Source organism: Oncorhynchus keta, chromosome 13 (genome assembly GCF_023373465.1).
Source record: "Oncorhynchus keta strain PuntledgeMale-10-30-2019 chromosome 13, Oket_V2, whole genome shotgun sequence".
In the NCBI taxonomy this organism is placed as follows: domain Eukaryota; kingdom Metazoa; phylum Chordata; class Actinopteri; order Salmoniformes; family Salmonidae; genus Oncorhynchus; species Oncorhynchus keta.
In genome coordinates, this window is record NC_068433.1 from 4,515,192 (window position 1) to 4,532,389 (window position 17,198).

At 45.9% G+C, this 17,198-nt stretch overlaps 1 protein-coding gene and 1 long non-coding RNA gene across 2 annotated transcripts in view; both read left to right on the top strand.

Moving 5' to 3' along the window:
* The window catches only part of LOC118382238 (triokinase/FMN cyclase), a 95,047-nt gene that overhangs the window by 49,236 nt on the left and 28,613 nt on the right, over positions 1-17,198 (top strand).
* Positions 12,132-12,506, top strand: LOC127906649 (uncharacterized). Its single transcript, XR_008062226.1, has 3 exons — positions 12,132-12,171; positions 12,234-12,291; positions 12,430-12,506. It is a non-coding gene; the product is annotated as an uncharacterized LOC127906649 (long non-coding RNA).

Sequence of the window (17,198 nt, forward strand, 5' to 3'; positions counted from 1 at the left end):
TGGTTGGACCTTGAATTATTTGAGTCAGGGGGTGACTGTGTTACTCTGGTTGGACCTTGTATTATTTGAGTCAGGGGGTGACTGTGTTACTCTGGTTGAACCTTGTATTATTTGAGTCGGGGGGTGACTGTGTTACTCTGGTTGGACCTTGTATTATTTGAGTCGGGGGGGGACTGTGTTACTCTGGTTGGACCTTGTATTATTTGAGTCGGGGGGTGACTGTGTTACTCTGGTTGGACCTTGTATTATTTGAGTCGGGGGGTGACTGTGTTACTCTGGTTGGACCTTGTATTATTTGAGTCAGGGGGTGACTGTGTTACTCTGGTTGGACCTTGTATTATTTGAGTCGGGGGGTGACTGTGTTACTCTGGTTGGACCTTGTATTATTTGAGTCAGGGGGGTGACTGTGTTACTCTGGTTGGACCTTGTATTATTTGAGTCAGGGGGGTGACTGTGTTACTCTGGTTGGACCTTTGTATTATTTGAGTCAGGGGGTGACTGTGTTACTCTGGTTGGACCTTGTATTATTTGAGTCGGGGGGTGACTGTGTTACTCTGGTTGGACCTTGTATTATTTGAGTCGGGGGGGGGGTGACTGTGTTACTCTGGTTGGACCTTGTATTATTTGAGTCAGGGGGGGGGGTGACTGTGTTACTCTGGTTGGGCCTTGTATTATTTGAGCCAGGTTGAAATAATCGGTTTGAGCGTTTTTTTTTGTTTGTTTTTTTTTCCTGCAAATGTTGTTTTCCCAGTTTTATATTGAAATCACCCATGAAGATGATCACGTTCTTTAAGCATAACATTTACATGGTCATAAAACGAGGTATCAGATAACGGTGGTTGATATAATCCAATAATAGTGAGATGTGTGTGTGTGTGTGTGTGTGTGTGTGTGTGTGTGTGTGTGTGTGTGTGTGTGTGTGGCACCCTCTGCTCTCTTCCCTGTCCCTCCTGAATATTGTAGTGGAAATGTCCTGTATTTACCAAATCATGAGAGAGCAAACCACCACCACAAGTCAGAGTTATATCATAAAGTCCGTATTTAATTATATGAGCTTCACCACAGCCCTGTGACTCTCAGATCAATTCAGTGTCTATAAATAAATTCTCTGAGAGTGCTTACGAAACCATTCTATCATTTATAGCCAAGACACACCCATCTCCACTCACATGATGAATAACAGGTCTTAGGAACATTACACAGGAAGACTTGACTTGAGAGAGAGAGGAGTGTCCCATAGCCAGATTATCAGTTTGCTCTCCTAAAACGAGGTTCTACTTCTCGTTCTTGGTACAACATAGTACCAAGACTTTAGGATATATATATCAATTGTCATTTTAGACACTCCCATTCTGGACAAGCTCACGGAGACACAGTGACTGGCACACAGACATTGTGGAGCCAAGAGATAATTGGTTCCCCCTCAATCATCTCTTCACATGGTTTAAAAGATATGTTTACATATGAAGACAAGCTTGACCCCTCCCCTCTCTGCGGCCCAAGTAACTGAACCCTGACAGAGAACAGATAACTGCAACCGGCCACCACTATAGTACAACAAGATACATTCTAAATGAGAAGTAACTCACAAGCATATAATGAAAATAAAACATCTTATCTATGTTACCCAACTATTCTGATGAATCCCCAACAACATCCAGGGACTCTGCTCTCTCCCCTGTCCCTCCTGAATATCCAGGGACTCTGCTCTCTCCCCTGTCCCTCCTGAATATCCTGGGACTCTGCTCTCTCCCCTGTCCCTCCTGAATATCCAGGGACTCTGCTCTCTCCCCTGTCCCTCCTGAATATCCAGGGACTCTGCTCTCTCCCCTGTCCCTCCTGAATATCCAGGGACTCTGCTCTCTCCCCTGTCCCTCCTGAATATCCAGGGACTCTGCTCTCTCCCCTGTCCCTCCTGAATATCCAGGGACTCTGCTCTCTCCCCTGTCCCTCCTGAATATCCAGGGACTCTGCTCTCTCCCCTGTCCCTCCTGAATATCCAGGGACTCTGCTCTCTCCCCTGTCCCTCCTGAATATTCAGGGACTCTCCTCTCTCCCCTGTTCCTCCTGAATATCCAGGGACTCTGCTCTCCCCTGTCCCTCCTGAATATCCAGGGACTCTGCTCTCTCCCCTGTCCCTCCTGAATATCCGGGGACTCTGCTCTCTCCCTGTTCCTCCTGAATATCCAGGGACTCTGCTCTCTCCCCTGTCCCTCCTGAATATCCAGGGACTCTGCTCTCTCCCCTGTCCCTCCTGAATATCCAGGGACTCTGCTCCTCCCCTGTCCCTCCTGAATATCCAGGGACTCTCCTCTCTCCCCTCTCAGGACTCTCCCCTGTCCCTCCTGAATGTCCAGGGACTCTGCTCTCTCCCTGTCCCTCCTGAATATCCAGGGACTCTCTTCTCCCTGTCCCTCCTGAATATCCAGGGACTCTGCTCTCTCCCTGTCCCTCCTGAACATCCAGGGACTCTGCTCTCTCCCCTGTCCCTCCTGAATATCCAGGGGCTCTCTCCTCCCCTGTCCCTCCTGAATATCTCTCCCCTGTCCCTCCTGAATATCCAGGGACTCTGCTCTCTCCCCTGTCCCTCCTGAATATCCAGGGACTCTGCTCTCTCCCCTGTCCCTCCTGAATATCCAGGGACTCTGTCTCTCCCCTGTCCCTCCTGAATATTCAGGGACGTTAAAGGCAGACACAGGAGAAGAGTTAATCAGCCTCAGAGAAACAAGGACAGAAAATCAGGATTAGAGTCCATAAATGTTCTGCCTGTTCCCTATAATGCTATGAATATTCAGATGAGCTCATGAATATTCATCTAGGTTTTGGAACCAGGGGTCCCAGAGCATGTTTAATGGTACAAGGTATTCTAATACCTGAGTTTCTGGCCCTGGGCCGCTGAGTACCCTGGGCCGTTTGGTACCCTGGGCCGCTGAGTGCCCTGGGTCGCTGAGTACACTGGGCGCTGAGTACCCTGGGCCGCTGAGTACCCTGGGCCGCTGAGTACCCTGGGCCGCTTGGTACCCTGGAGTACCCGCCGTTTGGTACCCTGGGCCGCTCTGAGTACCCCACCCGTAACCTGAGTACCCTGGGCCGCTGAGTACCCTGGGTGGGCCGCTTGGTACCCTGGGCCCTGGTACCTGGGCCGCTTGTACCCTGGTGGGTCCGCTGAATAGGCCGCCCCTGAAGTTGCTCTGCCGCTGAGTACCCTGGGCCGCTGCCTTTGGGCCGTACCCTGGGCCGCTGAGTACCCTGGGTCCCTAATTAACCTGGGCTCTGCTGAGTACCCTGAGGCCGCTTGGGTGTTTGGTTGATTAACCTGAGAGTTGCTCTTGTCCCTAATTAACCTGAGAGACTTTGAATGAAGGCTCTGCCTTTGAGGTCTTTTGTGTTTGAGGTCCCTAATTAACCTGAGAGTTGCTCTGCCTTTGAGGTCCCTAATTAACCTGAGAGTTGCTCTGCCTTTGAGGTCCCTAATTAACCTGAGCTCTGTTGAGGCTTAACCTGCCTTTGAGGTCCCTAATTAACCTGAGAGTTGCTCTGCCTTTGAGGTCCCTAATTAACCTGAGAGTTGCTCTGCCTTTGAGGTCCCTAATTAACCTGAGAGTTGCTCTGCCTTCGAGGTCCCTAATTAACCTGAGAGTTGCTCTCTGTCCCTAATTAACCTGAGAGTTGCTCTGCCTTTGAGGTCCCTAATTAACCTGAGTTGCTCTGCCTTGAGGTCCCTAATTAACCTGAGAGTTGCTCTGCCTTTGAGGTCCCTAATTAACCTGAGAGTTGCTCTGCCTGAGGTCCCTAATTAACCTGCTCTGCCTTTGAGGTCCCTAATTAACCTGAGAGTTGCTCTCTGTCCCTAATTAACCTGAGTTGCTCTGCCTTTAGTCCCTAATTAACCTGAGAGTTGCTCTGCCTTTGAGGTCCCTAATTAACCTAAGTTGCTCTGCCTTTGAGTCCCTAATTAAAGTTGCTCTGCCTTTGAGGTCCCTAATTAACCTGAGGTCCCTAATTAAGTTGCTCTGCCTTTGAGGTCCCTAATTAACCTGAGAGTTGCTCTGCCTTTGAGGTCCCTAATTAACCTGAGAGTTGCTCTGAGGTCCCTAATTAACCTGCTCTGCCTTTGAGGTCCCTAATTAACCTGAGAGTTGCTCTGCCTTTGAGGTCCCTAGGTCCCTAATGAGAGTTGCTCTGCCTTTGAGGTCCCTAATTAACCTGAGAGTTGCTCTGCCTTTGAGGTCCCTAATTAACCTAAGAGTTGCTCTGCCTTTGAGGTCCCTAATTAACCTGAGGAGTTGCTCTCCCTTTGAGGTGCTCTGCCTTTGGGGTCCTAATTAACCTGAGAGTTGCTCTCTGCCTTTGTCCCTGAGGTCCCTAATTAACCTGAGAGTTGCTCTGCCTCCCTAATTAACCTGAGGTCCCTCCTGCCTTTGAGGTCCCTAATTAACCTGAGAGTCTGCCTTGTCCCTTAACCTGAGGTCCCTGAGGTCCCTAATTAACCTGAGAGTTTTGTCTAATTAACCTGAGAGTTGCTCTGCCTTTGAGGTCCCACTAACCTTTTCCCAGAGTTGCTTCCTTTAACCTAGAGTTGCTTTTTCCTTTTCCCTTCTGAGTTGCTCTGCCTTTGAGGTCCCTAAGAGGTCACTGTTGTAGACTCTGGCTCACCAGTTGCCATTTTTAAGCACGCCAATGTTTCACTGTTGTAGACTTCACCAGTCTTTGTCCTTGGGAGCCGAGGACTTATCCTCTTGAATCTCAGTCTCACGTTCTGTCATTTCAGCTGAGATATGTGATACGTCTGCCCTACTCATGTGGACAGGATCGTTGTCCCCACGTAGTGTGAAAACATTTCCTCAATGCACCTTATGCTGTCCAGTGTAGTAGGACTGTACTCTTATCATCTCCTGACACCCCCTCTAGTGTGGGATGGTATCAGCTAGTCCTGTCAACGCGTTGCACCTTGTCCATCATAAAATACTTGGACCCCAGTGAGGGGCCCATCTTAACAGACCGTGTTATGAATGATGGGAAATGATGGGGGGCTGCTGGGAAATGGAAATGATGGGGCTGATGGGAAATGATGGGGGCTGATGGGAATGATGGGGGCTGATGGGAAATGATGGGGGCTGGGGCTGCTTCAACATAAACAAAGGATCTCCAACGAAGCCAAGTTTGTAAGTTGACCTTTATCTTATCATGCGCCTCGTCACCTTACATCCAGCTTCAGAAACTCAGTCATAACACTGTCATCTGCTGGTCGTATCATCTGCTGGGTATCATCTGCTGATCATCTGCTGGTCATATCATCTGCTGGTCGTATCATCTGCTGGTCGTATCATCTGCTGGTCGTGTCATCTGCTGGTCATATCATCTGCTGGTCGTATCATCTGCTGGTCGTATCATCTGCTGGTCGTATCATCTGCTGGTATCATCGTATCATCTTCTGATCGTATCTGGTCATATCATCTGCTGATCGTATCATCTATCATCTGCTGATCATATCATCTGCTGATCATATCATCTGCTGGTCGTATCATCTGCTGATCGTGTCATCTGCTGTCATATCATCTGCGTATCATCTGCTGGTCGTATCATCTGCTGGTCGTATCATCTGCTGATCGTATCATCTGCTGGTCGTATCATCTGCTGATCGTGTCATCTGCTGGTCATATCATCTGCTGATCATCTGCTGATCGTATCATCTGCTGATCTGCTCGTATCATCTGCTGATTATCATCTGCTGATCGTATCATCTGCTGATCGTATCATCTGCTGATCGTATCATCTGCTGATCATATCATCTGCTGATCGTATCATCTGCTGATGCTGGTATCATCTGCTGATCGTATCATCTGCTGATCATATCATCTGCTGATCGTATCATCTGCTGGTCATATCATCTGCTGGTCGTATCATCTTCTGATCATATCATCTGCTGGTCGTATCATCTGCTGGTCGTATCATCTGCTGGTCGTATCATCTGGTCATATCATGATCTGCTGATCATATCATCTGCTGGTCGTATCATCTGCTGGTCGTATCATCTGCTGGTCTGTATCATCTGCTGTATCATCTGCTGGTCTGATTTCATCTGCTGGTCGTATCATCTGCTGGTCGTATCATCTGATCTATCATCTGATCATATCATCTGCTGATCGTATCATCTGCTGATCGTATCATCTGCTGATCGTATCATCTGCTGATCGTATCATCTGCTGATCGTATCATCTGCTGGTCGTATCATCTGCTGCTGATCGTATCATCTGCTGGTCGTATCATCTTCTGATCGTATCATCTGCTGATCGTCGTATCATCTGCTGGTCGTATCATCTGCTGGTCGTATCATTTGCTGATCGTATCATCTGCTGGTCGTATCATCTGATCATATCATCTGCTGGTCGTATCATCTTCTGATCGTATCATCTGCTGATCATATCATCTGATCATATCATCTGCTGATCATATCATCTGCTATCATCTGCTGATCGTATCATCTGCTGGTGGATCGTATCATCTGCTGGTCGTATCATCTGCTGGTATCATCTTTGTCATTCATCTGCTGGTGTATCATCATATATCATCTGCTGGTCGTATCATCTCTGATCGTATCATCTGCTGGTCATATCATCTGTATCATCTGCTGGTCGATATCATCTGCTGGTCGAGAGTATCATCTGCTGGTCATCTGCTGGTCGTATCATCTGATCATATCATCTGCTGGTCGTATCATCTGCTGGTCATATCATCTGCTGATCTGATCATATCATCTGCTGATCTGTATCATCTGCTGGTCGGTCGTATCATCTGCTGATCGTATCATCTGCTGGTCGTATCATCTGCTGGTCGTATCATCTGCTGGTCGTATCATCTGCTGGTCGATTATCATCATCTGCTGGTCGTATCATCTGCTGATCGTATCATCTGCTGGTCGTATCATCTGCTGGTCGTAATTATCGTATCATCTCTGCTGGTCGTATCATCTGCTGATCGTATCATCTGCTGTATCATCTGCTGGTATCATCTGCTGGTCGTATCATCTGCTGGTCGTATCATCTGCTGGTCTGCTATCATCTGCTGATCGTATCATCTGCGAGGTATCATCTGGTCGTATCATCTGCTGGTCGTATCATCCTGATTGTATCATCTGCTGATTCCGGTAGTTCTTTAATTGTAACTTGAATGTAGTTCTGGTCAGCCATGCGGCTCAGGGTACCGACTTCAAACCGAACAGATGATTCTCTTTGAAAACAACATGTTATTCCTCCGATCAGAATCTTTGCCCTCACTTCTTTACTGAGAAGATATACACACGCCAGAGTTCATGTACTCCCTGTACTAACCTCAAGTGGTTTGGGTTAGTTTCCTGTCGAGCTCCTCCTCTTTAATGGGGTTGGCCTCATCCTTTTGTCAGGATTTCTCTCTCCGTGATAAAAAGAGGTAAAACAGTTTCCTTTGGGGATTTTCCACCCACAACCTTGCTCCAGTTCTCATTTTCCTTGATCATTTTTTGCATCACTGGAAATAGCCACAACTACAGCAGCCATTTTAATTGTAGTGTAAAAAATATATCAACAAAACTATGGCATTATCACAACCATGAAACTCTCTGTAACTGTTTTAAAGTCACCATTGTCCTCATGGTGAAAATCCCTGCGGTTTCCTTCCTCTCCGTTAACTGAGTTCGGAAGGACGCCTGTATCTTTGTAGTGACTGGGTGGCGGCAGGGTAGCCTAGTGGTTAGAGCGTTGGACTAGTAACCTGGAAGGTTGCAAGTTCAAATCCCCGAGCTGACAAGGTACAAATCTGTCGTTCTGCCCCTGCCCCCACTGTTCCTAGGCCGTCAGTGAAAATAAGAATTTGTTCTTAACTGACTTGCCTGGTTAAATAAAGGTTAAATAAAGGTTACATTAAATACACACTTTAATAACCATGATCAAACGGATATTCAGCTTTCTGCTTTTGATTTCCCTGTTGTTTTTGTGCGTGGTTGAATCAGTGCTTAAAATGCACTAATGTCTGAACTTCTGAGAGAGATTGAAGTTCACTCAACTTTCTAGAGCAGCGGTCATCAACGATCTACTGTTCGATCTCCACGGCGATAAATTCTTGTGCTCCTTTTTTTTTTTAAATGATAGGTGCATCTGATTCGGCTGCTCTGTTCTGAGCTGTTCTGAGTATCATTTTAAACCGTCCCTCGCCCATACCCGGGCGCGAACCAGGGACCCTCTGCACACATCAACAACAGTCATCCACGAAGCACCGTTTGTTACCCATCGCTCCACAAGAGCCGCGGCCCTTTGCAGAGCAAGGGGAATTACTACTTCAAGGTCTCAGAGCGAGTGACGTAACCGATTGAAACGCTATTTAGCGCACACCGCTAACTAAGCTAGCCGTTTCACATCCGTTTACATGAGCAGCACCTCAGAACTGTTGCCATCGTGAATCATTTCACGTGTCCGTAGCTACAAACTCTGCCTTCCCTGCAGACCCAGAGAGAAAATCAAGTGCCCTATGAGCTTAACACGGGCCAATTGGGTGTCTCAGATGACCGGGGTCTGCAGTAAAGTAGCAGGCATAAAAGGAAGTGAGATTTTCAAAACGTTTAAAACCACGACTAGACTGTCAACGAATACAGCAAAAGAGTTGCTGTTTCTAGCTGCCGACTTGAGTTCATGTTTAAGGTCTCACTTGTCAACACTTTGTATTCAACACTCTTACCAGCCATTAAATGAGCCTCTTCCTACTTCCACTCAGCGCTACAACAAGCACTGCAGCAGTAGTGAACGAGTGGGAATCTACGGGCTTGAGTTGTTGTTGTTTATTAAGCGCTTGGGTCTTTTTTAATATCCAAGAATATTTCACTTACTCTGGTCATAGGAAAAACAACATGAATTTGTGCACGGGGCAGAATTAATGCAATGAGACTCGAGTTTCGCCATCAGCTGGAAGACCGTGTCCATTTTCGGTCGGAGTCAGTGGAGGAAAGGGAGAGCGGAGGGATGCTGGGAGGCGGACCCTCATTCTGCTGCTCTCAGCCCTCCACCAGAGAATGTGAGCGAGGAGTGGAGTGGAGCGTGCTCTGTTTCACTGGAGCACAGAGCTGTACAGATTCCCAAAGGCTGGAGCACCCCCCCCACCCTCCATTTCAGTCACTTCACCAACTCAGAGCATGCCCGGACTAGCATGCATCTGTGAGTCTGGACTTGCACAGAGTCGATGTGGAGGCTATATACAGGGGGTACAGTACAGAGTCAATGTGGAGGCACAGAGTCGTCAATGTGGAGGCTATATACAGGGGTACCAGTACAGAGTCAATGTGGAGGCTATATACAGGGGGTACCAGTACAGAGTCAATGTGGAGGCTACAGTACCAGTACAGAGTGTGGAGGCTATATACAGGGGGTACCGTTACAGAGTCAATGTGGAGGCTATATACAGGGTGTACTGGTACAGAGTCAATGTGGAGGCTATATACAGGGGGTACCGGTACAGAGTCAATGTGGAGACTATATACAGGGGGTACCGGTACAGAGTCAATGTGGAGGCTATATACAGGGGGTACGGTACAGAGTCAATGTGCGGGGGCACCAGTTAGTTGAGGTAGTATGTACATGTAGGTGGAGTTATTAAAGTGACAATTTATAGATGACAATAGAGACTAGAGGTGGTGTAAAGGGGTGGGGGTGGGTTGGAGGGCGGCAGGGGGTGCACTGCAAATAGTCTGGGTAGCCATTTGACTAGATGTTCAGAAGTCTTATGACTTGGGGGTAGAAGCTGTTTAGAAGCCTATTGGACCTAGACTTGCCGCTCCAGGTACCGCTTACCATGCTGTAGCAGAGAGAACAGTCTGACTAGGGTGGCTGGAGTCTTTGACAATTTTTTAGGTTCTTCCTCTGACACCGCCTGGTATAGAGGTCCTGCCTGGATGGCAGGAAGCTTGGCCCTAGTGATGTACTGGGCCGTTCTCACTACCCTCTGTAGTGCCTTGCAGTTGCCAAACCAGGCATTGATTCAACCAGTTCAACCATGCTCTCGATGGTGCAGCTGTAGAACCTTTTTGCAGATCTGAGGACCCGTGCTAAATGAAAGCAGCATGATGCTAACAGAAAGGAACCAGCTGGGTAACTAGCTAAGTGTGTCGTTGTAGCAAAGTATTTATAAACAACAAATCTGATCTCTTAAACGTTTCATACATTTTTGTTTTTGGGGTGTTGGTTAAATGGTAGGTCCCGGTAGTCACAACAATAGATGGGTGTTGGTTAAATGTTAGGTCCCGGTAGTCACAACAATAGATGGGGTGTTGGTTAAATTGTGATTTTAATGAATGGAGAGAATTTAGAGCTCAGTTTTTTTTCTCTCTCCTGTGAGTGCAGAGCGGTTGGAAAGGTCATGGAAGACCCTCTCTGCTGTGAGCGGGATTTTCAACTGCTAAACTCTGGTCATATGGTCTGCCCTCCGCTGAGAATGACCATCACATGGACGCACCATCAGCCCAGTAAAATAAAAAAGCAAAATTATTTGAATGTATGCTCACTCAGCTGTGCCTCACGAGTAATACAACAACGGATCTATTACCGGTGTGATCATACAGCCCACCTCCAAATATTGAAATACTATTACAATGCATTGGCAGGGCAAAGCCATTATGAGGTGATAATGTATTGGGCCTATAGCTTTACTGCACACACCTCTTTGCTACAGTACTGTTTTTAATTGGTTAATATTGCAGAGCCTTAAGTTTTTAAGTCATGTTCAAAAATAATCTGAGCGGTACATCTCGGCTTGCATTTTGACCCAGAAATTGAACATTGACTCTGAACACTGTTCTAGAGGTTTCCCTGTTGACACGATCAGCGTTTCCTTTTACAGTGGCAATTGTAACGAATCAGCGCAACATTAGCCACTTTCAATGCAACATAGCGAAACGAAGCAATCTATGCAAGAGATTTTGTTGTAGGCAGAATGCTTCAGAATAGGATTCTATTGCATTGACACCACTCTACCATAGTCCTCGCAGACCGGTGCAGCATACCCAATCAGAGTTGCATTAGGCCTATATGTAAATAGACCATTGCCATATATGGTTCTGTGTCATTTACTCTGAACTGGACTGTGTTTACAGCATGAGCGGTCGTGAGTAGCTGAGCTTGTTTTGATATTAAAGTGAGAGCTGCACATTTTGTTCATATCCTTGGCTAGTTAGTGAGTTATTATCCCAGTTATAGATCATTTATTCATATCCTTGGCTAGTTAGTGAGTTATTAGCCCAGTTATAGATCATTTATTCATATCCTTGGCTAGTTAGTGAGTTATTAGCCCAGTTATAGATAATTTATTCATATCCTTGGCTAGTTAGTGAGTTATTATCCCAGTTATAGATAATTTATTCATATCCTTGGCTAGTTAGTGAGGTATTATCCCAGTTATAGATCATTTATTCATATCCTTGGCTAGTTAGTGAGCTATTATCCCAGTTATAGATCATTTATTCATATCCTTGGCTAGTTAGTGAGTTATTAGCCCAGTTATAGATCATGTGTAGTCAGCAATAGAGGAGTGATTGCTTCCTACAAGAGCACAAAATGTACATTTCTAGACATCTAGTGAGTAATGGTAAAGAGCTTTTTTCCCTCTGAAAAGGGACAGTGTTGTATTTTTTGAGACCGGCTTGAATAAGCTCAGTAGCCAATAGGCAGAGGGTAGAATAATGTGTCTCCTTTCGCTGTAATAATGGTATGGGAATAATAATGTGTTTTATTTTGTTAAAGTGGTTTCTTGCATCTAACAACACGACAACATGTTCAGTCACGTCCTTGTCTGAAGGACGAGTGGATAAACAGGTTAAAGGTCAAAGCCCTGTTTATTTTCAAAAGTCTGATGGAATGTTGGCCCACACTGAACCTCACACATCGGCTGCTACTGTAGGCTGAATGACAGCACGGCTATTTCCATGTTAAAATATTATGGGATGCGTTTTCCCCATTGTGTTTGATGGTAGGCCACTCTGATAGGTCTAGATTATGATCAAATAGCCACAGTAGCCAACTTGTCCACAGTAAAACTGTAACTTAAAGCAGGTACAGCCTCAAGCAGTAAAACTGTAACTTAAAGCAGGTACAGCCTCAGTGTTCACAGTAAAACTGTAAAGCAGGTACAGCCTCAGTGTTCACAGTAAAGCAGGTACAGCCTCAGTGTCCACAGTAAAGCAGGTACAGCCTCAGTGTCCACAGTAAAACTGTAAGGTACAGCCTCAGTGTTCACAGTAAAGCAGGTACAGCCTCAGTGTTCACAGTAAAGCAGGTACACCCTCAGTGTTCACAGTAAAACTGTAACTTAAAGCAGGTACAGCCTCAGTGTCCACAGTAAAACTGTAACTTAAAGCAGGTACACCCTCAGTGTCCACAGTAAAACAACAGCCTCAGTGTCACAGTAAAGCAGGTACAGCCTCAGTGTTCACAGTAAAACTGTAACTTAAAGCAGGTACAGCCTCAGTGTCCACAGTAAAACTGTAACTTAAAGTGGGTACAGCCTCAGTGTTCACAGTAAAACTAACCAAAGCAGGTACAGCCTCAGTATTCACAGTAAAACTGTAACTTAAAGCAGGTACAGCCTCAGTGTCCACAGTAAAACTGTAACCAAAGTGGGTACAGCCTCAGTGTTCACAGTAAAACTAAGCAGGTACAGCCTCAGTGTCCACTGTAAAACTGTAACTTAGAACAGCCTCAGTGTTCACAGCCATAAAACTGTAACTTAAAAGGTACAGCCTCAGTATTCACAGTAAAACTATGGCACTTAAAGCAGGTACAGCCTCAGTGTTCACAGTAAAAAGTACAGCCTCAGTGTTCACAGTAAAACTGTCCTTAAAGCAGGTACAGCCTCAGTATTCACAGCCCAAAGCAGGTACAGCCTGTGTTCACAGTAAAACTGTAACTTAGCGGGTACAGCCTCAGTGTTCACAGTAAAGCAGGTACAGCCTCAGTGTTCACAGTAAAGCAGGTCACAGCCTCAGTGTTCAGCAGTAAAGCAGGTACAGCTTCCTCAGCCTCAGTGTTCCAGGCCCTCAGTGAAAATAAAACTGTAACTTAAAGCGGGTACAGCCTGTGTTAAATAAACAGGTACAGCCTCAGTGTTCATTAAACAGGTACAGCCTCAGTGTTCACAGTAAAGCAGGTACAGCTTCAGTGTTCAGTAAAAGCAGGTACAGCCTCAGTGTTCACAGATAAAACTGTAACTTAAAGCAGGTACAGCCTCAGTGTTGTAAAACTGTAACTTAAAGCAGGTACAGCCTCAGTGTTCACAGTAAAACTGTAACTTTTAAGCAGGTACAGCCTCAGTGTTCGATCTCCACGGCGAAACTGTAATTGTACAGCCTCAGTGTTCACAGTAAAACTGTAACCCAAAGCGGGTACACCCTCAGTGTTCACAGTGGCAGCTTCAGTGTTCACAGTAAAGCAGGTACAGCCTCAGTGTCCACAGTAAAACTGTAACTTAAAGCAGGTACAGCCTCAGTGTTCACATCGTAAACAGTCAGCCTCAGTGTTCACAGTTGTACACCTCAGTGTTCACAGTAAAGCAGGTAGAGCCTCAGTGTTCACAGTAAAACAGTAACTTAAAAGGTACAGCCTCAGTGTTCACAGTAAAACTGTAATTGAAAGCACAGGTACAGCCTCAGTGTTCACATCTGTAACAGAGCAGTACAGCCTCAGTGTTCACAGTAAAGCAGGTACAGCCTCAGTGTTCACAGTAAAAGGTACTGCCTCAGTGTTCCCAGCCCAGGTACAGCCTCAGTATTCACAGTAAAGCAGGTACAGCCTCAGTGTTCACAGTAAAGCAGGTACAGCCTCAGTGGTCACAGTGGAATGGAAGTTACACAGAATTTTCACAACATTCAAGTTTGCGTTCAGCAGACCAACAAATTTAGATTGAAATGCCGTATTTAACCTAACTACTAGCTAGATTGTTCACCATGTTCAGGATCCTGAGTGGCGCAGTGGTCTAAGGCACTGCATCTCAGTGCTAGAGGGGTCACTACAGACCCAGGTTTGATCCTGGACTGTCAACAAGCAACCGGACGTGATTGGGAATCCCTGGGGGCGGCACACAATTGGCCCAGCGTTGTCCGCGTTAGGGGACAGTTTGGCCAGGGTGTAGACCGTCATTGTAAATAATAATGTGTTCTTAACTGACTTGCCTAGTTAAATAAAAATGTTTGATCGGTTTCAAGTCTGGGCTCTGGCAGGGCCACTCAAGGACATTCAGAGACTTGTTCCCCCAAAGCCACTCCTGCGTTGTCCTGGCCTTGTGCTTAGGGTCGTTGTCCTGTTGGAAGGTGAACCTTCACCCCAGTCTGAGTTCATTGGGCGCTCTAGTGAATGTTTTAATCAAGGATCTCTCTGAACTCCATTCATCTTTCCCTCGATCCTGACTAGTCTCCCAGTCCCTGCTGCTGAAAAAAATCCCCACATCATGATGCTGCCACCACCATGCTTCACCGTAGGGATGGTGCCAGGTTCCCTCCAGACGTGACGCTTGGCATTCAGGCCAAAGATTTCAATCTTGGTTTCATCAGACCAGAGATTCTTGTTTCTCATGTTCTGAGAGTCTTTAGGTGCCTTTTGGCAAACTCCAAGCAGGCTGTCATGTACCTTTTACTGAGGAGTGGCTTCCTTCTGGCCACTCTACCATAAAGGCCTGATTGATGGAGTGTTGCAGAGATGGTTGTCCTTCTGGAAGGTTCTCCCATCTCCACAGAGGAACTCTGGAGCTCTGTCAGAGAGACTATCAGGTTCCTGGTCACCTCCCTGACCAAGGCCCTTCTCCCCCGATTGCTCAGTTTGGCCCGGCGGCCAGCTCTAGGAAAAGTCTTGCTGGTTCCAAACTTCTTCCATTAAAGAATGATGGAGGCAACTGTGTTCTTGGGGACCTTCAATGCTGCAGAAATGTTTTGGTACCCTTCCCCAGAACTGTGCCTCGACACAACCCTGTCTCGGACAATTCCTTTGACCTCATGGCTTGGTTTTTGCTCTGACATGCACTGTCTGTGGGACCTTATATAGACAGATGTGTGCCTTTCCAAATTATGCTCAAGCAATTGAATTTACCACAGGTGGACTCCAATCAAGTTCTAGAAACATCTCAAGGATGATCAATGGAAACAGGATGCACCTGAGCTCAATTTAGAGTCTCATAGCAAAGGGTCTGAATACTTATGTAAATAAGGTATTTCTGGTATTTATTTTTAATACATTTGCAAAAATGTCTAACCTGTTTTTGTTTTGTAATGATGGGGTATTGTGATGTCATTATGGGGTATTGTGATGTCATTATGGGGTATTGTGATGTCATTATGGGGTATTGTGATGTCATGATGGGGTATTGTGATGTCATCATAGAGGTATTGTGTGTAGATTGCTGAATGAAAACATGTATTTAATCCATTTTAGAACAAGGCTGTAATGTAACAAAATGTGTAAAAAGTCAAGGGGTCTGGAATGCTTTCCGAAGGCTCTGCATATGATCACACTGGTAATATATAATTAGTTGTATTACTTGTGAGGCACAGCTGAGCATAATGACTCACCGCCCCTCCTCTTTCCATCCCCCCACTGGAGAAACGGGTCCTTCAGACACATGACGTGGTTCAAAATGAGACACACCTGCTGGCTACCATCAACACGTTGACTTCACCCATTAGCTACCATCAACACGTTGACTTCACCATTAGCTACCATCAACACGTTGACTTCACCATTAGCTACCATCAACACGTTGACTTCACCATTAGCTACCATCAACACGTTGACTTCACCATTAGTACCATCAACACGTTGGGTCACCATTAGTTGGCTACCATCAACACGTTGACTTCACCATTAGCTACCATCAACACGTTGACTTCACCATTAGCTACCATCAACACGTTGACTTCACCATTAGCTACCATCAACACGTTGACTTCACCATTAGCTACCATCAACACGTTGACTTCACCATTAGCTACCATCAACACGTTGTCTTCACCATTAGCTACCATCAACACGTTGACTTCACCATTAGCTACCATCAACACGTTGACTTCACCATTAGCTACCATCAACACGTTGACTTCACCATTAGCTACCATCAACAGCGTTGACTTCACCATTAGCTACCATCAACACTGGTTGACTTCAAATTAGCACCATCAAACTTGACTTCACCATTAGCTACCATCAACACGTTGACTTCACCATTAGCTACCATCTATTACGTTGACTTCACCATTAGCTACCATCAACACGTTGACTTCACCATTAGCTACCATCAACATTGACTTCACCGGGCAAAACCATCAACACGTTGACTTCACCATTAGCTACCATCAAGCGTTGACTTCACCATTAGCTACCATACTGTTTTTAACAGCTACCATCAAACGTTGACTTCACCATTAGCTACCATCAACACGTTGACTTCACCATTAGCTACCATCAACACGTTGACTTCACCATTAGCTACCATCAACACGTTGACTTCACCATTGGCTACCATCAACACGTTGACTTCACCATTAGCTACCATCAACACGTTGACTTCACCATTAGCTACCATCAACACGTTGACTTCACCATTAGCTACCATCAACACGTTGACTTCATTAGCTACCATCAAACGTTGGCTACCATCAACACGTTGACTTCACCATTAGCTACCATCAACACGTTGACTTCACCATTGCTACCATCAACACGTTGACTTCACCATTAGCTACCTCAACACGGCTTCACCATTATCAATCAGCTGGTTGACTTCACCATTAGCTAGCTACCATCAACACGTTGACTTCACCATTAGCTAGCTACCATCAACACGTTGACTTCACCATTAGCTACCATCAACACGTTGACTTCACCATTAAAGCTACCATCAACACGTTGACTTCACCATTAGCTACCATCATCACGTTGACTTCACCATTAGCTACCATCAACCGTTGACTTCACCATTAGCTACCATATCCGTTGACTTACCATTAGCTACCATCAACACGTTGACTTCACCATTAGCTACCATCAACAGCTGGTTGACTTAATATCCTCATCAACTAGTTTGACTTCACCATTAGCTACCATCAACATCTGGTTGATATCCTTGGCTAGTTAGTGAGTTATTCACCATTAGCTGGATACAGCTGGTTGACTTCATCCATTAGCTACCATCAGTGAGTT